General features: G+C 53.8%; 1 protein-coding gene across 1 annotated transcript in view; it reads right to left on the bottom strand.

Annotated features, from left to right (window-relative positions):
- LOC119103045 (uncharacterized) overlaps window positions 1-14,622 on the bottom strand; it is a 28,776-nt gene extending 14,154 nt beyond the window's left edge. Inside the window, exon 1 of the mRNA XM_037226495.1 lies at window positions 14,556-14,622. The gene's annotated coding sequence lies outside the window, so the exon portion shown is untranslated. The remainder of the gene's footprint in view (window positions 1-14,555) is intronic.
- Window positions 14,623-24,089: the final 9,467 nt, after the last annotated feature.

A 24,089-nucleotide genomic window follows, 5' to 3' on the forward strand; every position in this document is an offset into this window, starting at 1 on the left:
GGCCGCCTCCTCTGAGATATCAAGCTAGTCGTAATACACCATCACATTTTCTAGATGTCAAAACACCATCTCAAAGATGCGCAACTGGGTCGACACTTCATTGGACCAGACTGAACGAGTCCCTAGGAATGGCCGTCGGTGATGGCGATGTCTGACTTTGAGCTGCCACAGGTCGGCAACCTTACCAGATACATCCGCGATATTAATTGAAAAAGACCGGCTATTTCATTGGCCACAGCTTTACCAAGTTTTGTGCAGCTACATCCCATTGTTCGAAAGTTTTTTTCAGAAATCTTCGGTGGGTCGACTCGACCCCACCCAAGCGCGGGTTAACACCATATTTGAGATGAGTAAGACCACGTTTCGAAATAGGTCTTCACACAGAAAGACTAAGTTTATGGGGCAAACGCATGCTAGAACATCTCGTACAAAAAGTTGATCCTCAAAAGCCACCGGCGATACGAATGCGGGGCTTTATCCTTTGTGTTCAGTTGTTCTCATCTACACGCGATACGTGAAATTTCTTAATTTCCTATTCTTGAAAAGCACTCCTTCCACTGAAGCGCTATGCATCACGATGAAAACGTTGCTCAATGTGGAATTCGAAACAGGCTACCCGGTGAGCGATTTAGCCACCGAATACCAGCAAGTCTGAACGTTCTGGAGTTCCCGTCGTTTGACGTTGAGCTTTATCTTAAACGTCGATATATTTTAGACAGCTCGATCGCTCCAAACTTTGACACTGGCGATCAGTTGGCGTCGAATTCGTCCATCTGCCGCTGTAAATTTGGACGTTGTAACGTTCTCTGAACCCTCAATTTGACTTTAACGGTCAACGGTCTCGGGGCGCAAACCTCGCTCATCATGGACTCAACTCGGGCTCGTTTTCTTCGGCCTTCTGTGGTTCCTTGGTCATTTTGCATGGTACGGCGTTCTGTCACTTGGCCTTGAATTTGACCCGGAAAGGCAAGCGCTGTTGTAAAACGAACCCAAAATTAATTATGACTCGGCGCGGAATGTCTCTGAGTCGGCACCCCGGCGCCATTAATTCTTTACGCAATATTATTTGTTAAGCAGCTCGCGAACGCTACATCAGCTGACATGCGCAATGACATGACATACATGATGATGTACGTGCTAAACTCGCACGAAAGCCAGATATCTCAGTGCACCAATGTGCACAGGTTCCCAAAGGTAACAGCTTCATTCGGCTAAATTATGGTGGTCCGCTATATGTTGGTATCACTCACGTCTCTTTCGACCTCTTTTCCTAAGGGCAGCCGAGGTGTCCCGCTAGCATGGGCGCGTGTGCTGATCAGGTTGGCGCGAGGCTGACAGACTATCAGTCTACTCGACGCCAGAAATGTTAACTTCACCGGCTGACTAGGGAAGACGACACGCACTCTAGAACCTAATTATTTAAACTGATGATCGCAGCTTCACGCACTCCCAGAAAATATATACGTTATCTTTCAACGTTGTGATGCGCAGTTTGTAAGCCATGCAAGCTGTAAAAGCTGTTCTATTGGGCGCAGTTGTTCGGCACTGATGAACTAAAACATGAACTAAACACGCTAGCGCAGCCACCTTTCGCTAGCGGCAAAAGCACGATGACCAAACACATGTGAAATTCGTGACCTGCGAAAAACCTTCACCACTGGCACGGCCACCGGACCCCGCTCCGGCGATCCGCTGTCGCAGCGACATCAGACCGGCACTTCCATGGAGCAGAGGAAGAGCTAGCGTAATAACAACCATGCGGATCCAGTCATGCGGCCGATCTCGCGAACTCGAGAGCCCGTGGACGCGAAAGAATGGGAACGCTTAAAGGATTTACGTCGGGTCTCGGGAATCCCCGTACATTTTAATGTGAACCAACGGCGCAGGTGAATGCATCATCCACATATTAGTAAGGGATCTCAGCACTCTCCCAGCCAATAGCACGTCGTCTCGGTGTCCGCATGGCGGACAAGCCGTCTCACTGGCGCGCCTGCTCTAGCTTATTCAGCCGTACGTGCACCCAGGTATTGCTTAGCACACACCAGAGACGCAAAATTAGCCATCAATGCCGTGCTATAGGCAGCTGGTACCAAGTCGGTGCCGGCCGTAACGGAGCGGCCCCTGGTCTCGCCCGGCATACAATCCGTCTGTGGCGGACGAGCACGGGCTAGCGTCCAAAAACACCAGGCGCCGGATCCAAGTCTTGTTGTTTTGCGGTTTACCCTCGCCCATCCATGTAATATCACACGAGACCAGGCATCGAGTCATAGGACGCCACGCCCTGATGGCTCCCGACGAACGGTCCGGTCTTGACGGCCTGCCTGACGGCTTGCATCGTCGGCACCGGAATAGTTGAGACTAGAAGAATCATCGTATGGACAGGGCTCACGCTAAAGTTAAGTGCCCGATTTAACTCCGACGTAACCTAACCAAACCAATCCCAGCCTGAACCGGCCCGTCCAAACTCTTCCGATGCCAGCCGCTCTCCAATGCAACTTTGCCATGCAATCTTTTGTCAAAATGTCCCCAACGGATGAATGATAATTAGTTATCCGAAGTCTCATCCCTGAGCTAAGCTGCTATGAGCTTTATCCGAACCCCGTGGCTTTAAGCTACCTCTGAGGTTTTAGCCATCATTCGGGCACACACCGGCGCCTGACCCAGCTCTTCAGAATGTCAGAAATATCCCCAGAAACACGGCATCTATAGAACACACCCAGCTTCGTCGGACCATATTATTTAAGGCCGTCCAAATACCGTAAACTGGGCGCCGGACAGCCCGAGTAGTTCGTGCGTCATAAAAACACAATCAGACTCAAAGGCAGTTCTGAAGTATACGATTAATCATGCATGTACCAAGGTACAGTAATAACAATGCACATAACCGCCCGCACACACCATTCCTTTCTCATTGGCATACCATGCCCTTGGAAAAACCGACAGGTCCAGGCTTTTAAGAAAACAAATAGTCGGAGGGATCAGCGTCTATGAAACACAGGGGCTATGCTACTTAAAGCAATGGCTGCACGGTGAGAGCGAGTGCGCCGACCGCACTAAACGACCGATATTTATCCAGTCGTGCCTTACACCAGCCTTAGTGTCTTTGCCAGCACGCTAAAGGCTGTCAGAGATGGACTGGTGGCACGCACAGATGAAGCGGGGAGCAAAGGATGGGCAGAATAGGAAACTGCGCTCTCCTTCGCACCAATCAACACAAACCACATGGCGATGCATGGAAATAAGCCGGGTACTAACCGTCCCACCCCTTTCTTCCGCAAAGGACCCGCAGTCACCGAACGGTGACCGAATTCTTAGAGCAGAAGGATGAAGGGGCGAAACGTGATCGTGATTCGTGATCATCATGCGGAAACCAGTAGGAAGGAGCCACGCCAACCTTGTATCGGCTCCCTTTACACCATGGCGCGCAGCCGCTAACGGCCCCCACGGACAGGTATATACCCCATACGGCCAGTCCCGTCTGAAGATGAGATCAAACACAAATAATGTTGATCTGTTAACGCCGTTTCCTTCCGTGCATTCCTAAGGAATCAACGCTTAACTTGACAAGATAAGGGAATGCGGCTGCCATCTCTGCTCTGCCCCTCCCCTAGTCCGTTGCGGGTAGTTCGGCAGGTAGTTCAGGTTGACAAAAGATGCGGTGGCCCAAGCAGGCACTTCAGGTTGATAAAAGATGCGATGGCCAGTGGCCGAAGCTGGCAGTTTCGGTTGACAAAAGATGCGATGGCCGGTGGCCGACGCAGGCAGTTTCGGGTGACAAAAGATGCGACATTTGGTGGCCAAAACAGGCAGTTTCAGTTGACAAAAGATGTGATGGCCGGTGGCCGAAGCGGGCAGTTTCGGCCGACAAAAGATGCGATGGCCGGTGGCCGAAGCAGGCAATTTCGATCGACAAAAGATGCGATGGCCGGTGGCCAAGGCAGGCAGCTTCGGTTGACAAAACATGCGATGGCCGGTGGCCGAGGCAGGCAGTTTCGGTTGACAAAAGATGCGGTGGCCGAAGCAAGCAGCTTCAGTTGATAAAAGATGCGACGTTCGGTGGCCGAAGCAGGCAGTTTCAGTTGACACAAGATGCGATGGCCGGTGGCAGAAGCCGGCAGTTTCGGTTGACAAAAGATGCAATGGCCGGCGGCCGAAGCAGGCAGTTTCGGTTGAGAAAAGATACGATGGCCGGTGGCCGAGGCAGGCAGTTTTGGTTGGCAAAAGATGTGGTGGCCGTTGGCTGAACCAGGCAGTTTCGGTTGACAAAAGATGCGATGGCCGGTGGCCGAACATGCAGTTTCGGTTGACAAAAGATGCGGTGGCCGAAGCAGGCAACTTCGGTTGATAAAAGATGCGATGGCCGGTGGCCGTAGCAGGCAGTTTCGGGTGACAAAAGATGCGATGGCCAGTGGCCGAAGCAGGCAGTTTCGGTTGACGGAAGATGCGATGGCCGGCGACCGAAGCAGGCAGTCTCGAGTGACAAAAGATGCGATGGTCATAGCGGGTCGTTTCGGGCGGCAACAAATACGATGCCCCGCAGGTAGTTTCGAGAGACTGCCGACGCGACGGTCCGTCTGCACAAAGTCGGCCCGTCTACACCACCGGCCCTGGCGGCGGTCGATGACGTGCGTGAGCGGGGCGCGTCGCGTGACGACCCCATCCTGACGGCCGCGGGACGCCGTGACCAATGGCACAGCGTGTTCGGCCAGCGGCACGGCACACCTACCTGGCGGCCGCGCCACTCTGCAAGGCGACGCGGTGTCGAGCAGTGCTGTCCGTCGATGGTCCAGAGGACAGCCCAGCTACGCTGTCAGCACTTGATGTTTCATGGCGGGGTGTCGCGACAGATGCGGCCGAAATCTAAATGAATCCGAGTCAATTTCCGAGCGACGTCCTCGGCAACAACTGTGCTCCGAAAGCTTGCGGACTTCGGCCGTGTTGGGCTGTTCGCCGTGTGTCACTCGACAACCTTCCGCCGTCCATCACGTCAAAGCTCCGACGCGCTCGCTCCCTGGCATTCAGCTCCGCTTCTCGATCTCCCCATTCTTCGCGATCACGGCGTCACCACAATGCATATGAAAGCTCATCGCTCCGACCAGCGGTTCACGGTCGCTTTGGTTCATGCTGCAGCCTTCAGATGATTGTAAGAATTGTGCTCTGGAGCGCATCGTCGGCGACCACGGGTTCGGACGTCGTAGGGAGATAAGGCGGCCACCTCACGGTCACCATCCGCCCCGACACAGCAACCGGAACACTGCACCCGATCGAAGTCGTCTTCGTGATGTTTGCATATTCGGTCACTTTGGCAGCGGGGATGTCGATACTTTTCTTTGCCCTTACCTCCCCGGCTTTGGATTCACTGCCCGTTGTCGCTCCCGTTGCCAAAAATCGGCCAATCAGCATTGAACCGGACGGCGGTCAACACGGTATGTAAACGTCTCGAGATTGACAGATGGACTGGGCAGATCACATGTTAAGGTTTGGGGCCAAAGGGCAACTCATCAGAGCAAACAAATTTGCGCAGAGGTCGCCGAGGAAACAGGAATCTGGTGGCATTCATTTATCTTTAAATCCTGAACACCCTAATGGATGAATTTTGGAACGCTGCGCGCTGGGTACTAGAAGACGCGTGCGACCTTTGCGCATATGCTCGCTTTCGTGTTGGACGCGTCAGTCCGCAAGGTACAAAGGGATCCCATCGCCCTCAAGGATCCCATGTCTATGTACTGCGGTGAGATGGGGCGTCACGCCGAGAGTAACCCCCCAAGGATCCCATGTCTATGTACTGCGGTGAGATGGGGCGTCACGCCGAGAGTAACCCCCCAAGGATCCCATGTCTATGTACTGCGGTGAGATGGGGCGTCACGCCGAGAGTAAACCCTCAAGGATCCCATGTCTATGTACTTGCGGTGAGATGGGGCGTCACGCCGAGAGTAACCCCTCAAGGATCCCATGTCTATGTACTGCGGTGAGATGGGGCGTCCACGCCGAGAGTAACCCTCAAGGATCCATGTCTATGTACTGCGGTGAGATGGGGCGTCACGCCGAGAGTAACCCCTCAAGGATTCCCATGTCTATGTACTGCGGTGAGATGGGGCGTCACGCCGAGAGTAACCCCCTTCAAGGATCCCATGTCTATGTACTGCGGTGAGATGGGCGTCACGCCGAGAGTAACCCCTCAAGGATCCCATGTCTATGTACTGCGGTGAGATGGGGCGTCACGCCGAGAGTAACCCCCCAAGGATCCCATGTCTATGTACTGCGGTGAGATGGGGCGTCACGCCGAGAGTAACCCCTCAAGGATCCCATGTCTATGTACTGCGGTGAGATGGGGCGTCACGCCGAGAGTAACCTCGGCGTCTCCAACCACGAACTGCGACGCTCTCACGTTGTTTTCCTTTTTGCTCCATAGGCTGGGTTTTCACACGAAGCCAGCGAAGGCGGGGTCACGTATAAGACAAGTCGCTTGTTCACGAACTCGTCAATTTCAGAGGAAAATGAAAGGTTTCCAAAGCGATACGTTCATCACCTACATCGAACAAAAATGGTACTTGCAACAAAGTCTCGGGTAGTGGCTGGGTCGCTTTCCGAACCCGTTTGAATCGTTTCTTGCCATGCAACACAATAGCTTTTGTCACTTGCCATAAGCTGGGTTTGCAGCGTACAGATGCCGGGCCATTATTATGACGAGTTATTACGAGTCTGAGAGTATTATTACGAGTCTGCAAAGACCACACCACCTGATCTTAACCCTGTTGTCATTCGTCACTGAACGAGGAACACTAGCATAAGTTAATGAGACCTAATACTAGGAAACAATGACCCTTGTCTCTCACCTGACCGCGATTTCCTCATAATCGTTTCAAACAATCGAAAGGTCTACGCTGAATTACATACTGCATTTCGGTCGCTAGTTTTCCTCAAATAGCGTAAGTTTTACCCAAGGCACCAGCAGGTACGCAGCCAAGAACTTGGCAGGGGGGGGGGGCAAAGGGTTGAAAAGGGTCCCCTGATAGTACAGGGCGCACCGCACCCAGCAAATCGTCACATATGGCCCATTTGTTAGTGAGGGCATGTTTCTTATCGACATTTTTACCTTCTTTAACTGACATAGAAGCTGGAAGCTACAGCGGGATCAATAATGCCCAAGCTTCAATTAACTGAAAAAATCCTGCGATAAACGGCTGTATGAAATAAATCGCCGGCGCTTTTCATTTCGCAATGGTCCAGTCAACTCCTTTGAGACCGATAGTGCTCAGAAACTTTGCAGGATTTTTATCTAAGTTGTACAGGGATATCAAGGACCCAGCGAATGTGGATTGAAGATCAAAATGGGTCAACAAGTTATATTAACATGGTCAAGCTACATTTCTCTGGAAATGCTCAACACCCAGTCCGAATCAATTGGTGAGAAAAATATGTAACACGTCAAGGTTCGGGGCCAAAGGGCAACTCATCAGAGCAAACGAATTTGCGCAGAGGTCGCCGGAGAAACATGATTATGCTAGCATTAATCTATCTTTAAATCCTGAACACCCTAATGGAGGAATTTTGAAACGCTGAATAATTCCGAGCATGCGCATTCGCGTATCTTAGCAACAAAAACCTCGACCCCAGGCGTTGCAGTCTCCGCAGGCCGCGCAACGTCGCTCTCACGGCTCACACTCAGCCGTGGCCAACAGGCAAATGAAAGTGAGAACGCATCTGAAAGAAGTACCTTAAAACGCTTTACGACATCAAATCGCGCGGTGCTGGAATGTGGTCGTAAAACTGGAAAAGTTAAGGGAGAACTATTTTCGTGCTGCTTTAACTGCTAATCTGTCAAGGGAATCAAATCCTTATATTTAAGTACAAATTCGGCCAGTCTAATCTTTGACCTGTACAAATTAATTATAAAAGCCAATCAGAGGCAATATTTTACGACGGGCGTTCTTGCGCGCACGGCGCCCGCCGCCTCGCGTCACTTCCAGTGGCCAATGCCGTTCGGATTTACGGAAACTGCAACCCGGGTCACCGCTGTCCTTGCTCCCGAGATTGCGGGCGCGCAGGCCCATACCTATGTATGCACTTTGTTTCACTCGTCGATTCTGCAAAGAAGTATGTTCTTAAACAAACATGGGACGTTTGTTTAAGGCATTTTTGAACTCATTCGACACACTGTTCAACCTAATGAGGCCTCTTGTTCCTGCCCGGGAAAGAGCCCGGGAAAACAACACTACTGGGCGAATAATTATTCCCGGTCAAGGACTTCAAGGCCATTCGTTCCCACCGCGGTGCTCCTTCTGGTTGCCATTCTGACGACACGGGGAAGGACCCCCGACCGATCCGGAGGCCATCAGGGGGACGCATCATAGCACACTGGTCCGCTCCCTGACGCGGGACGCCTTCTGACCCGCGCAGTTGACCGCGGATCGACGCAGGAACCCTCATTGACACAATAACGTCCCTGATAACCGCAGGTAGTCAAATAATCGGCGCATAGACTACACTTCGGCTTAACGGGTCCGTGCTGGAAATGGGTTGCAGGCGCCATCGCTCGGGCCTCATGGAACACTTTCCCATGGTCGGCTCGAGGTTCCTTACCAGCGAGGTCCCTCTGTTAGGCGCTGTGGGCCCCTGACAAGTACAAGGGTTCCGACCAGTGTACAGGGGTTCCGACCAGTTACTGGCCCCGGCTTTATAACTGATTGGGAAGTGAGCACTCAGGCTCATACCCACACGGAGCTGACCGTGCAGTACTGGTGGTGCCTGACAGACATATAGTCCCATACCGACTCAGGGGTCCATCATCAGCGCAGAGAGCCCTCTGATTGTTATCTGAGGGCCCATCCCCATAGGCAAGGGCCCCTGAATAAATCCCCGACCAACCCTTTGTGCCCCTAAACCCTCCAATCGGGCCCTTGGTCGTTGAACTCTGTGTTCTCTAGGCTCTCCTAACCTCCTCGATCATTGCTTCTGGATGATTCGGGGCCCCTTGCCAAAACAGGGCCCCTGTCAGGCACTGTGGGGCGCTAACAGACGCTGTAGCCCGACAAATATAAATCGCTGGCACCGGCTTTATTCCCGCCTGGCAAATGAGCCCTCAGTCCTACGCTGCCACGAAGTCGACTGTGCGTCACTGGTGGTCGCTGACCAACGTACGGGCCCTTATCGACTCAGGGGGGCCGTTGACCAGAGGGGAAGGGGGCTCAGATCAGCGCGCAGGACCCTCCGGCTGACATTAGAGTGTGCGGCCCTGCGGGCCGGGGCCCCTGGATGCGACCTCAGGCCGGTCTTTCGGGCTCCACAATCGCGCCTTTAACCGTAGATTCGAGAACCTAAAAGACCCTGCCTAAGTAGCCTCCTGAACCAAAGTTCCCTAGGTTCAGAAGCTAAAGGGTCCCAGTGCCCCTCAGGCAGGGCAGGGCACGGGAGCCACGTACCCCCTGCCTCCACTTCTGGGTACTAGGAACACCTGGTGTCTGGTATCTTGTCTTCACTTTGCCAACGTTCGCGGTGTGTTCCGGGCGTTGAAATGCACGTTCGCATGCCTGCCTCGTATATTTGACTAGGTGAGCTCTGAAAGCCGTTGTAGCACGCGATACGTTCGATATTCAAAATTGTCTGAAACCATGACCTCAGCTATCTGCGGGTGAAATCGCGCTTTTACACCATTTGAGAAAGACCAGTGGCCAAAATGTCATTTAATTCAACGTAGCTCAGTCCATTCTTTGAAACAACTAGGAGAAAATTGCGGTCAACTGATCAGCAAAAACTTCATTACCATCACAGTCTTCGCAACAGCGCTGAAACACGGCACCAACTTAGCTAATATATCCGCGACGTAAGACCTATCCGAAAGACCACAGACAAGGAACCCCTTTAGGCCAGGACCATTCTCGAGCATCACCGAAATATAGTGACATCACTTCATTACAGAAAATAAGTCCCGTGTTCGAAAGTGAGCCAGGCATGAGATAAGACATTCCCTTGCACAGCTTCGTCGCCTGGGTTGACAAATGCACCTGTCATCTGAAGTACAGCAGAAACTTCTGAAATAGCACGGCGCGTGCCGCCAGCACCAAACAATAATAGTTATGTGCGGCTACTGCCTCGCAGTCAATATAGTCGCCCGCACTCCTAACACGCAACGCGAGGTGGCTGACGTGTGACGTTCTCCGCACCACGCAAACACCGTCTAATGCTCAGTGACGAGCGTTCATTCGTTTTTACGCGCGATATCTTAAGTACGACCACGGGACAACACAAGTGCCTGCTTGGTTTTCTTCCCCAAAATGACCATATCGGTCGGCGTGCCCTGATCACAACAATATTACTAAAAAGAGTTGGGGATTTGCGTCCCGCGAACTGCCAGTGCCGTAGAGACATCGGACGCCCGTATTTTGTGTCATGTGGGATGCGGTAGTGGTGGGACCGAAACTCAAACCCAGGAGTAACAGGCCCAGAGACAAGCATCTGAACCACTTCACTGTCCCAGCTCGGCGTGTTCTAGAACCCCTAGTCGTCGTTTTCTGGATGTGATGCCCGTGCTGTTTCCAATACAGCCCAACGTAACCAGCAAATGCCTTTCATTAGATAGTAAGCACTACCCGATTCCAGGAAAACTGAAAACATGCGCGATTAAAAAACCATCTTCGAGTCAAACGAGCATGAAGTTGTCATATTCTTCCGACTCGTACGTTACCTCTCTCGTTGCCGGAGTTCACTCTAATTGTAATTCACACTGTAGTTCACTCTAATCTTATTGTAGTTCACTCCTGTAATACTTCTGCAGGCCCAGTTGCAGGCACGTGCATGGGGGTGCTATTAATTGCAGAAGGCCAAAACACTATGGTCAATGACATTACAGTCGAACAGGCACAAAGCTGAACACGACCTAGTTTCGTACAAAGAAACCCGAACCCGCACACTACTGAACAGCGCCGCGTGGACCTACGACGTGGAAAATAGCTCATTTTGCTCGATCTTAACGCATCGAAAGACATTTGGCAAGGCATTTAGGCAAGACATTTCTTATGACATTGATAAATCGGACGCGCTAGCCCGTAAAATCGCTTCTAATCAGTAAAGTTTATGCCACACAAATCAATGTGTGTAGGTTGTTGTCTTCCCTTTATGAATCTTGGTTCATATGGTAATCCTCTCGCATTTGTTGCGAAAAAAACGACTGAAAACATGCATTTAAAACCACAATTTTCCAATCTTCCCTTTATGAAACTTGGTTCATATTGTTATCCGCTCGCATCTGCTGCGCTTGAAAACACGTATTTAAAACCACGATTTTCCAAGCGTCCAGGAAAATGCGGCGAGATGTTTTATGTGAGTGTCACTCCAGAAAGCTTTGCATGTTGTCTTTGGTGAAATGGCTAGATAAACTAACGACGGCTTCCTCTACCGCAACTGGTATATTTACGAAAAACGGAAGCTTTGTAACTATTGATGATCCTTGCTCCTTAGCCCTTGCACATCTCAGAGTTCTGCAGCCGTCGACAGTGTGTGTGAAATTCGTACGACCTCACCCTACTTTTCCCACATCCGAAAAGTTACAGTATTGTGCAAAACAAGTGCAACGGAACTATCGCGATGCATGTCCTTTCCAAATTTTACAAGTGCATTTTGCTACAAGAATATCTTATAGGATAGGGAATATCTAATCTCATGTAAAATTACGTACTTTTCACGCTGCGTTTTCCTGCCTGATGTCGTCAAAGCTGATCTCAAACCAACGACCATAAAACGGGCAACATACAGCATATACGTGTCTTTTAAGCACGGGCAGATCCAGAACGACACCCTTCAGGGAGGGGCGCACCGGCTTGGGGCCTTAAACACGAAAACATGTCCCGATTTTCGGATTTTCGGATCGCGCTTGCTTAAACGTCAAGGAATGATCTACCCCACCTTTGCGACCTTTTACCTTAATGAGTTATTCTTTAGTAGTAATTTGGGCTTTCGAGCGCTTCGACTGAGCGGGTTGAGGAGTATTCTATAGCAAACTTTCTTCAGTAAAAGCTACTTAGATCTCCTTTAAAGTCCAGAAATGTGCAATTGCTTGCCCGAATTTAACCATCTTGCCAGGGAGCCATGGTCATCATGGCAGACTGCCTGCTCCCCCCCCCCCCCCCCCCTCCCTGGATCTGCCCTCGCTTAGTATCGGCCATTGTGCGGGCATGCAAATGTCCGAACATTGCCAGACAAATGCTGAGACATACACATCGACGCAAAACGCGCATGTTTCCTCCTTGTCAGGGTCTAAAAACAGGCAACATGGCCCAGGCAGCCGAGGCGCTCCACAACGACAAGGATCTCACAACAGGCGCAGAGTCGCAGACCGTCGGCAGTAGAACCGTTCATACGAATAGCAGAGCGTGGCACGCCAAACGATTTTCAGGTTTCCAAGTTTTAGCTCACTTAAAGCTTTTGATCAACGATACCCAACATGCTTTTTACAATATGCCGTTTGACGCAGTTTGTATCCAACAAAGTTGCAGACACGCAATAGCCAGAGACGGGTACAAACCGCTTCCATCTCGATCAACGTTGTTGACCTCCATGGCCAGTCCTCCATGCTTTCGGTTGCCTGGTCGCGCTTTACCATTCTACTGATTCCAAGCGCGCAAGGTAATCGCAGTAATAACTGTCATATCGTTTGGCGATCCAAGTGTGTTTGGATACCGGCTAGAGCTGCTCAGCTTAGCAAGTAGTATTCCGAAGAAGCACATTTCGATTGAAGTTCGATGGCTGCTTGAGTGTCACTTTCGTCAGGTGATGTTCTCGGTGTGCACGGCTATGACCAACAGGCTTTACAGGTTCTCCCGTGTACCCCTTGCATCATGGGTTACCACTGTCCGCAGGTAATTCGTTCCAAGCCATATCCAAGCCATATTCACAGCCATGTCGGCGGTGATTTGAAGGCTTCGGATTAAGACGGATCGGCTTCGAAGTTATGTAGAAGTCACTCTGCCGATCGCCAATAAATGACGCGATATTCATCTAAGACAGTGGGAGTCAACAAGAGGTTGATGCAGGTAAATGAGGGTGCAGGTCCAGCTCTATAACTGAATGCACAGATGTAGGAATATGAGGTGTGTTTGTGTGGGGGGAGGGGCATGTGTTGCAATAGTACTCCCATTTCCCATGAATGCTGCATATTAACATTTGGCAACAAATGCCAAAAAATCCTCAAATTTTTATGCATTCACACACATTCACCAACAAAAAAGGTTTTATACCTCTCAGTACCTTTTCTTTCACTTATGAATTAACAGGCTTCTTTATTCAACATAATATTGTGCTAAGTTTTCATAATGCAGATCACCTTACCTGGTGGAAGACAGATCAAATGAGATGAGAGATGAGACATAATGGGACATGAGAAAGATGAGAGGAGTTTGAGGAAGTGTAAGGCTGCAGACTTGTGACAATAGTAAAGGCTTTGTTTGAGGAGGAGCAAACTTCACTGTGTGACTACTAAGATCAGCCTTTACTTGGATTTGTAATGCTTGCAGAGTATGTGCTGATAAAATCATGTTCAATTAACAAGCAGAATGAATGCTGGCCAGAAAAATGACTCATGCATCACACTGAGGCATGTAATATGAGTGGTGCATAAACTGATTGATCACCTGGAGATGAAACAATGAGGTCTCAGTCCCATGGATATTTGTGGTTTTGAGATACCAAGTTGAGGCTTCTGTGCTTTCCTCAAAGGATTAAGGATAAAGTGAAGCAGTGTTGTGTGATAACTAACAACTTGATGTCACAGAATTTGCTGTGAACTGTCCTTGCCACAGTATTGATGGAAACTGTTGTTTTCTGACTGACACCTTTCTACAACACACTGTAAAATTATATGAATGCTGTGGCTTGTGTCTACAATGTAGGATGGACAGCAAGCCAGCATCTCACTAAGCTGTCAGTGATGTGAAATGAAGAGAAAGAATCATACTTTCAATGCTCAGCACCTTCAATCATATTGTCTCTGTCCTGTCTGAAAATCAAGAGCTTTCCACTCAGGTGTGTGTGTGGGGGGGAGGGGGGGGGCTCATGCCTCCAGATTGGGCTCTAGCTCCCACGAGCTTGCACAAATGATCATAATGTGGCATATTTAAATGCCACAATCTGCTATCACAGAATTGCACAAATTGTGTGTCAGGTCAAATGTTTTCCAAGTACACATCATTTGCTTTCAGTTTGTTTGGGATCCTTCTGATGATTGCACAGCAAGACTCATTTAATCAGACCTTTATGGACTGGTGACATCTTAGAGTATGCCTTCAGGTCATCAGGGTGTGAAAACAATGCTGCGCGACCATATGCACTGGACAAAGGCCTGATCTCGAGTCATCCCAGAAAGATGCGATCAAATCTCCAGAAAAAACGCAAATAATCGCAAACTTGACGCCCAAATGTTCAAAAGTGTAGACGATTTAGTAGCACGCAAAATATGTGAGCCCATAACCAACCGTGCAAATTTAAGGTCGTTCTCCCCACGCCGATCATCGTAATCCAGCGCACACTATTCGCCTAATCATTCATATGCTTGAACAACTTACCTATTAGCACTTACGGAGAACTTAGTGGCCCTACGCTCCTGCACAGTCAACGCACATTATAACCATGTATGTGTCGCCGGCGCCTCGGGCTCAAACGCTTGCCTATCAATATGGGTCTCGCAAGGCAAAAGTAGCACTAAACCAAGGTTAAGGTTTAACTGAAATAATGCGAGGACGACGCACCAAAAACATTACAAAGTGATTGATGTCGCCAAAAATGCTGGAAACGTTGTTTTCTTTGAACTTAATACGCGTCCAGGTGGCCGGTTAGATAACCTTCGCTCGGGGGGGGAGGGGGGGGGGGGGGTCAGTTTTACCCGTCCTGAGATCTCGGGAACTAAGAGAGCTAGAGACACCAAATTCACAGCGTGTGTTGATCTGTACGTGAACTCACGTAGTTCAAAGTTTGAAGTTCTTTTGGCAGGTGTGTCAATTTTTGTAAGTTATCAAGGGGGCCGAACCAAAGGCCCGACAACATCCCCCAATTTTTTCTAACCGGATCAGAGCCACTTTACTTGAAATACACGCAATGCATGTCTGAATCTTCGTATAATGTATAAACGTCCTTAATTTAAACAGTATAAAAGTTATGCAGGGTTGGGTCCAGGGGCCAGACACTGCACACACGCGTCTTCTGATCGGCACGTGAAGGCGTCCCTTTAGGTGCCACCCTACGGCGCCGATTGCGCTCTTCTGTGGTGGTCATGGGAGGCGGCACGCATTTTGGCTGCGGCGAACGGGAACGGGGTTAGCCATCAGAGACTTAGGTCATGCTTATATTCTAGAACTTTTCACTTTAAAATCACAAACCACTGCGTGCTTCATGGCGCAAGGTATGTGCAGTTTACTGCATCGTTTATCCGCTCAGCCGCTGTGGAGAGTAACCATGACTTTTTGTCGTGAGAATGGCACGAGACGCCACTGCGCAGAAAAATCTAAGAAGGTTGTATTTGTGTTGTAATGATTTGTACACACGTTTTTTGTAGCATTCCACCCCAAAACACTGGGGTGGGGGCAAGCCAACATTGGGGGGGGGGGGGGGGGAAGGGCGGGGCAACTCAACGTTGCGGAGCCAGGGCCCTCACAAAAAAACAAATCGACCCCGTGTTCCTAGGCCATGACCCACGGGCCAAATAAGATCAAAGTTAAATTTCAGGTCGGTCCCTGAAGGGTCCCTGGAATCTAAATAACCATTTTAAGCGAGAGGTCACATGCGCATTTAAGGTCAGTGACCTTGTCTGACCTTTTGAAGGTCATGGTTACCCACATCATACAAGACTGCTTTGAGTTTTGCACTTGAATAAACAACAAAGATTGCACTAAGCAGTACGCTCCTAAAATCAAAACGTTGGCCCGAGTCATTTTTGGTCATTATCCCATTCTGACCTTTAAGAAGTCCATGGAAGGTGCTTCATGCGGCTCCTGTTATCAGTAAATTCGAAATGAGCACCAGAAACTATCCCATTCAACACGCTCTACAATAACAGTTTGGTTTTGATCTTGGCCTGACCTTCATATCTGACCGTAGGTTAATGCCATTTGTTTAATCAATTGCTATGTTGCCTAAGAAGGGATCTCAGAGATGTCTGGCTTCGTCTAACACTCCGTTGTTGAATCAGATTGAACGATTCCCTGGAAAAGGCCTTCGCTGAAACCATGGCCTGGCTTTGACCTGCCATGGTCAGCCACATTAAAAAGCATATATAAATTTTTTATGCCAGACGATCTACTATTTAATTGTCTACAGCAGCGCAAAATTTGGCGCTGCTATGCCGCACCGTTCGGATACCATTCCGAAAAAAAATATTTGAGAGAGGGGGGGGAGCAATCCGAACCCCACCCGATCGCGTTAAAAAACGCATACGTTTAACTGATATCGACCATGCCAAGACCTTAAAATATTGTTCCAGACGTGGCTTTACCATCGGGAGGCGCAGAAAACATCTTACTGAGTCCCTATTGGACTACCGTTACCACTTCACACACTTTTTTACACACGTGGGCAATCGTGCCAGACACATGCCCTCGCATTTCCACTTTCAGTTCGTTAGTCCATTTAATGATAATTGCCATTTTTCGCCATCTCTGGTCAAAATCTGGGTAGGGATCTTGGTTCGGCCTTGATACAAAGCGCTTGTGACACGGTGTTGTACAACAGTGCCGTCGGTTAAGGGGGTTTCTCACACGAGCAGCGGCCGGCCGTTGGAGGGGGGCGCCTCGCCGCATCACCGCAGTCGTCCCCGCACGTATAACATTCGTCAAATAGTTTTCTTTATTTCATCCTGTCTCACGCACCCAGGCAGGAACGCACGACCACGACATGGCACGTCTGATGCACTCTGACCAGCGTTGGACGCACGTCAAACTAGAGCTACCGCGACTCTATGTACGCAAGTCGCGCTGATGAGACGGTTGCGACCACGAGTAGCGCTGCGGGGCGCTAGAACCGCGACCACTCAGTGAATGCCCTCGACGGCCCCTGTCAGGACCGCACTCCGACGCCGGGTCGGCAGCATGGCAGCCGCGCGTTCGCTTGTACGGGGGACACGCGCACATCGAACCGTGGCCGAACGACGTGGCTGGTACCTGCGCCTCCGGCTTCAGAAATCCGCGGCTTGGCCTGAGCGTGGCTCCACCACCGAAGGTCGAACGTTGCCGCGGTGTGAGCTGCAGTGATCGCGCCGCTGTCCACAAACACTCCGGCGTCACAGCGGCTCACGCCAAGCTTGCAGCAGCGCCCGTGGAGTAGAGACGTGGTGCCGACGACCCCCAGAGATATCGACTTTCTGATCCACACAGAAACCACCAATGCCGCCAGCTATCAACTCAGACACGGCGGATGGGACAAACACGGCCATCTATTCCGGCTAGCTCAGTTAGAATGAATGCACACGTGACAAGAATCAGCCATCTAGACTGCCACGCACTTGTCGTGCAGATGAAGCACACATATGAATCGAACACATTCAAATAGCAGCCACGTGCGGAGAAACAAAACAGCGTGAAACTTGCCACACGCTCTCCAAGTCACAAAGCCTGAAATACACCAGACACAAGCTGCGGCCGAGCGCGCGGCGTGAGTGACCTGCGGGGACGCGGCGCCCCGGCACGGCCGGACGCCGCGCCGGCTGAGATCAGACCGCTACACCTCGCCCAGCCAGTGTCAGCGTCCACGTCGCCAACTCAGGCTTGACGTTGGGCCGCGGGGCCCCCGCCCACTGCAGTCCGTACCCTGTTGGCCTCCGCTGAGTCAGCCACGCCGGCCTACAGCGGCGTCGCCTCTTCACCGGGTTCAGACGCCCTCAGAACGGGGTCACCGGCCCCCGACACAGGCGGTGGTGACGGCGTCTCTCCATTGTTCTGCACGTGCGGCGGCGGCGGCGGCGGCGACGGCTCCTTCTGCGGTTCCGTCGGTGGAGCCGACGGGTCGGCTTCGTCCGCGGCAGGCGCTGCACGTTCCACTGACACGTCGGCCGGCGGGGCGGATCCCACCACCCCGTCCGGTGGCGGCGGCGGCGGCGGCGGCATTTCATATTCCCTCGCATCCGCCGGAGCTGGCGCAGCCTCTTCAGTAGCGGCCAGCGGCGGTTCCGGCTCCGCCGCCTCAGTCGACGGAGACGTCTGATTTTTCGCCTCCCGCGATGGCGGTTCGGGATTATCCACCTCCACCAGCGGCAGTTCCGGCTCATCCACCTCTGAAGGCAGGGGCTCCGGCTTCCCCTCTTCGGACGGTAGCGGCTCTGACTTCTCCGTCTCAGACAGAAGCAGCTCAGGCTTCTCGGCTTCTGACGGCAGCGGCTTTGGCTTCTCCACCTCTGACGGCAGCGGTTCCGGCTTCTCTACTCCTGACGACAGTGGGTCCGGCTTCTCCACCTCTGACGGCAGCGGCTCTGGCTTTTCCACCTCTGACGGCAGCGGTTCCGGCTTTTCCACCTCTGACGGCAGCGGTTCCGGCTTCTCCATCGGCTTCTCTACCTCTGCCGCCGGCAGTTCCGGCCCTGCTGCGTCATCTAACGGTGCCGAGGACCCTGACCCAACAGTCGCCGTGCCCGTCTCCATAGACGGTGCCTCTCCCTCATCCACCCCCTCCGTCTTCACCACCGGCTCCTCCTCCCGCCTGGACATCCGCTGAAGACGCCGCGACTGACGCACACCCGGCGAGGCCACCAGGTAGCGCGGCCGCTTCGGAGGCGGTGTCGCGCCCCCCTGTGACGGTGATGACGGGCGCTTGCGCGGCCGGCCGCGCCGCCGGGCGGGCGGACGGTCGGGGGCGGCGCTGGCCGTGCCATCGGCCGGAGCGTCAGCTGCACCATCGACGGCGGTGTCGACTGGACGATCGGCTGGACCAGCAGGAGTGTCTGCCGGGCCAGCGGACGGGTTACCTGCTGGACTATCGGCTGGACAAGCAGCCGGGGTGTCTGCTGAACCGGCGGCCGGGGTGTCTGCTGAACCAGCGGCCGGCATGTCTTCTGGACCAGCAGATGGGGTTCTGACTGGACCACCGGCCGTGGTATCTGCTAGAACATCGACCCGGGTACCGGCTGGCCCATTGGCTGGACCAGCAGCCGTAGTGTCGGCTGGACCGGCGGCCGGAGCGCTGGACGGCCCACCGGCCGGGGTGTCGGGCGGCTCGGCGGCCGGGGCGTCGGGCGCACCACCGGGCGGTAGGTCGGGAGCACCGTTCCGCGGCACGCGCGGCGAGGCACCGGGCGTGCGCAGCGAGCGACGCGGCACGCTGCCGGGCGTGCGGCCGTCCTTGCGCGGCCGGCCCGGACCGCGACGGATCGGCGGCACCGGCTTCTCGTCAGTGCCGACGGCGGCGGCGGCCGCTGCCGCCGTGTCCGGAGACACCAGCAGGCGACGCTCGTAGCCGGGCCGTACGGCGGCGGCTGCGCCACACGCGCCGCCCACCAGCGCCAGCGCCTTCTCCAGCGGTGGGAAGCGGCGTTGGTTTCCCGGCGTGCCTACCACCAGCCGGATGACGGGTCCCTCGTCGGGGCCGAGCCGGCGCGGCCGGCCCTTGCGCACCGCGAACGGGATCAGCTTGCCGTTGAGCGAGTCGCCAGACTTGACGTATGTGTAGTTGCCAGGCCGCAGCCGCTGCGACTTGTGGAACCAGGCGGTGGTGCGGCTGGGGCAGGCCGGCCGGGGGGCGGACGCCGCGTCCGGGGACATCGGCGCCTCCAGCGACGCCGCCGGCAGCTCGATTGCGCTAGAGGCGGAGCGCGCTGCCGCGGCCGACGAGGCATCGCAGCGCGGCACAGACGACGGCAGTTTGATCTTGAAGTTGGCGACTGGCGGGATGACGTCCAGCGGCGGCGCCGCAGCCTTCTCCGCACGTGCCGCTGCGGCGGTTGCAGTCGGCGGCGGCAGCGGCGGCTGTGGTAGGTTCGACTTGCGCTTGCCGGACGACGAGTTGTGCGGCGGCGCGCGGTCGGGCCGCGGGCCGCCGGCGGTAGTGGCCGTGTCGCCGGCGGCCGTCGGACGCACTTCCAGCGAGAGCGTACCATTGGCCACCGCCATCTGGATGGCCGACGAGTGGCTGGTGAGCGTCTTCATGATGCGCTGGTGCGTCTTCTGCGCGCCGGGCGGCAGCTCGGGCGGCGCCGGCTGCCGCTCGACGGTCGACACGCGCGCCACCCGGCTCATGTCGAGCCGCACCGGCTGTGAGCCGTACGTGCGCGGCGACACGGCCGGCGGCCGGCCGACGCCCGGCTGCGGCGGTGCCGGCACGCGCGGCTCGTGCCCGAACGCTGCCGGCGGTGGCGGCGGTGGCGCCGGTGGCGACAGCCGACCCGGCCAACGCTGGTGAGCGGCCTGGGAGGGAGGCGGCTGGCGCGTCTGCAACGGCATAGCGCGCCGGCGAACGTCAGAGGACAGCGAGCAGCGACGCGGGACAATATCGCGTTGGCGCCACAAGCGCCGCAGGCAGAGGAGTCACATCAGTAGCGGGCACACAGAGCCAATGTCAAGGCGTTATCATTCAGTTGACGCACTGCCCACGCATACACACAACTTATCTCTCACACAAACTGCCAGCTCGGTGATGCCGTCGGCCAGAAAATATTGACGAAAACGTTACGGGGCAACAGCCAGCTTAACACTGGTGGCAAAAGCACTTCACGGAAAACCCATGACGTAATTCATATTTCCGATATACGGGAGTGCACAGCAACCACAACAACTCATACGGTTGTTAGAATACCAAGTACACCAAGACGCAATGTTCACGGCCGGGGCGCCACTTTCACCTTCTGCGAAGCCAACTTCTCTAAGGCGTTGGCGTCCTCGTAACCCAAGTCCTTCCACGGATCAACTTCGATGTCCACCGGGTCACAAAGAAGGTTGTTCCCGTCGAATTCTGAAATCGGCGGCCGTTGTTTTAATGTTTGCATCGTCCGCGTGCACCAGTAGCTCATCGACCGATGACTGGGTCGTGGGGTGCTCACGGCCGCTGTCATTTTGAGCTTACTTACCACATAACGGTAATATGACAGCTCTAGCCTGCCCAATGTACCTTGATGTTGCTCGTGCACCAGATAGATGAAGATATATTGGGCAAACGGGACTGCGAGTTCAGAAGCCTGAAGGACGACAATAATGCCGCGGTTCCCAAAACCCCAGTGCGAAGTGAAGGTCTTTTTCTGTAATAACCGTCGTTCTCTGCGCGACAGGTCGACTCTCTGAATGGCGCTCCAATCTGGGCACTTCGGCGTACCCAACAGACGCTCGGCAATAAGGCCACTGCTTGGAAGAACAAGATGACCGGCGCCGGCCAGCAACGGCAGTAGATTAACCCTCACACACGGATACGACCCAAGAACTCCCTTGACCCAATCCCCACTCGGATATTTCCTGACGAATGGAAAATTGCGTCCGTGGTTCCCATACTGAAAGGCGAACCAACTGTACCATTTAACAATAGGCCCATATCTCTCTTAAGCGTGCTACATAACATACTTGAAAAAGTCGCCTGCAGCCAGCTGAGCACCTATCTCCAAAGCAATGGTATTTTCAGCCCTGCTCAATACGCATTCCGGCAAAGCAACTACACTGAGGACGCTCTGCTCGACGCTGTCGGAGAACTGGCGTCGAACATCGACAGCGGAGATAACTTCGCTAACTGCCGTCGGCCTATCCAAGGCTTTCGACAGCGTTGATCGTGGCTTGCCCATAACAGAACTTCAGTGGTACGGCGCGGACCGATTGGTTCAAAAGTTGTTTGAGTGGTCGGAGACAGGTGGTGTGTGGGGGACTGACGACCCTATCGGTAACCCAAGGAGTGCTACAGGGATCCATAGCCGGTCCACATCATTCACCCTATTCGCGAACGACTTGCCCAGTCACTTGTCACATGGACGCTTTATTTCACATGCAGGTGGCATTCAACTCCCAGACCAGGCTCCTCCCGAAAAGCAGCCTCGAAGCACTAAAATATCGCCTGGAAATATCAACTTGCGAATGTCAGGCTTGGTTCAGCGCCAACTTACTGAACATGAACAACGACAAAACCGACCTTGTTCTGATAGGTTCAAAACATGATTTTAAGAAAACCTGTGCTTTTACTTCACAGTCGATGGAGAGGCTATTTCACCTTCACGGCACATCAGATCTCTCGGTGTGACTCGACGCTTTCGTGGGATAAGCATGTCACCCAAGACGTACAAAAATGCAACGGAATTCTACTCTCCCCGTACCGCCTCAGGCATTATTTTACACCTGATGTTTCAAATTATCATCGAAGCCTAAGTTTTTCCACACATAACTTACTGTCCATGTTGCGGAGTGGCACGAGTAAGTGCCACTGGGCCACGATACCTTCAGTGAGTAGGTTCCAATCGTTTGCACCTACACTGCACATGTGTATTTCTAGTTGTATGCTGCAAGTTATGTACTGAACTTCGTTCCACCCGGCATCTATCACCCTGCATGTGACCCGAACATCGCACCCCACAGTCACGTTGTTCGGACCAACAAATGGACGAGCAGCGCGTCAATGGCCAACGCGTTGTTCCTGAACTGTCCGTGACAGTTCAACGGTCGACCAAGACTTCTGATAGATAACTTAGGTGGAGGATGGTACCTGATGAATTGTCCCCATCATTTTGGAGGACGATGGCCTCCAAATCAGTGATAGGGCGCAACAGAAAAGTATAATGTCATGAAACATTGTTTTCAGAATACTTAAAGCTCCAACAGGCTATGTTGCTTAGAAAACCCAAATACCTATCTTACCGTTGTTCATGAAAGTGCGAGCATTTCAGAATAAATGGCATTGGCTGTACTGCAGCACATGGCATATGGTAGCATGGGCATGTGATGGTCTGTGATGGTGGCATATGGTCTGGGGAAGCAAACCCCGCCATCATTCACTTTCCTTCCGCACGGCGCACCTCGCACAACTTCAACACCGCTCAACATGCCAGGCACGTCTGGCTGGTATTGTTCGCGTCATCGCCGCCCGGCGCCGGCCGCGCTAAGGCTGGCTGAGGGGACCTCTGTGGCCCGGGGGCGGAGCCTCACCGTCGCCCGGCTCCTGCTTGACTTCGGTCAGCTCCACCTCGACGGCGGATAGCAGTTGGCAGACGCCGTTGGCCTCGTCGCTCGACTCGGACGTGGTCCGGCCGCCCAGCGCCGCCAGCCGGTGTTGCTGCTGCCGCGGCGCCGGTGCCGGAGGCGGAGGCGGCGGCGGAGGAGGCAGGGGCGGCCCAGCAGATGGCGGCGACCACACCGGGCACGCGGCCGAGGGCGGTGCCGGCGGCCGGGGAGGAGGGGGAAGAGGCGGCGGCAGCGGCGGCGGCGGCGGCGGCGGGGCCGTCTTGCCGCCCCAGCCGGCCGCAGAGGCAGCCGGCCCCGGCACCTGCGGAGACACGCCAGACTTACCGCAGAGGCCCCAATATCTGCGGAGACACGCCAGATTTACCATAGAAGCCCCAGCACCTGTGGAGACACGCCAGATTTACCAAAGAGGCCCAAGCACCTGCCGAGACACACCAGACTTACAACAGAGACCCCGGCACCTGCGGAGACACACCAGACTTACCACAGAGGCCTCGGCACCTGTGCAGACACGCCAGACTTATCAGAGAAGCAGGTGACTGGTTCTCAGCACACACAACACTGTGCACGCGAATTTCTCATCCGTTATATCACCTTTCGGCAGGGGCCAGGCATGGTGTCTCGCGCACCGCCCGTCACGTGGACCCACCCCACACCACAGACGGCCGGACCAGATGCCTCCCACAGCGCCCGTCACGTGGACCCACCCCACACCGCAGACGGCCGGACCAGATGCCTCCCACAGCGCCCGTCACGTGGACCCACCCCACACCACAGACGGCCGGACCAGATGCCTCCCACAGCGCCCGTCACGTGGACCCACCCCACACCGCAGACGGCCGGACCAGATGCCTCCCACAGCGCCCGTCACGTGGACCCACCCCACACCACAGACGGCCGGACCAGATGCCTCCCACAGCGCCCGTCACGTGGACCCACCCCACACCACAGACGGCCGGACCAGATGCCTCCCAC

Source organism: Pollicipes pollicipes, unplaced genomic scaffold, assembly GCF_011947565.3.
Source record: "Pollicipes pollicipes isolate AB1234 unplaced genomic scaffold, Ppol_2.1 Scaffold_5724;HRSCAF=6776_pilon_pilon_pilon, whole genome shotgun sequence".
NCBI lineage: Eukaryota > Metazoa > Arthropoda > Thecostraca > Pollicipedomorpha > Pollicipedidae > Pollicipes > Pollicipes pollicipes.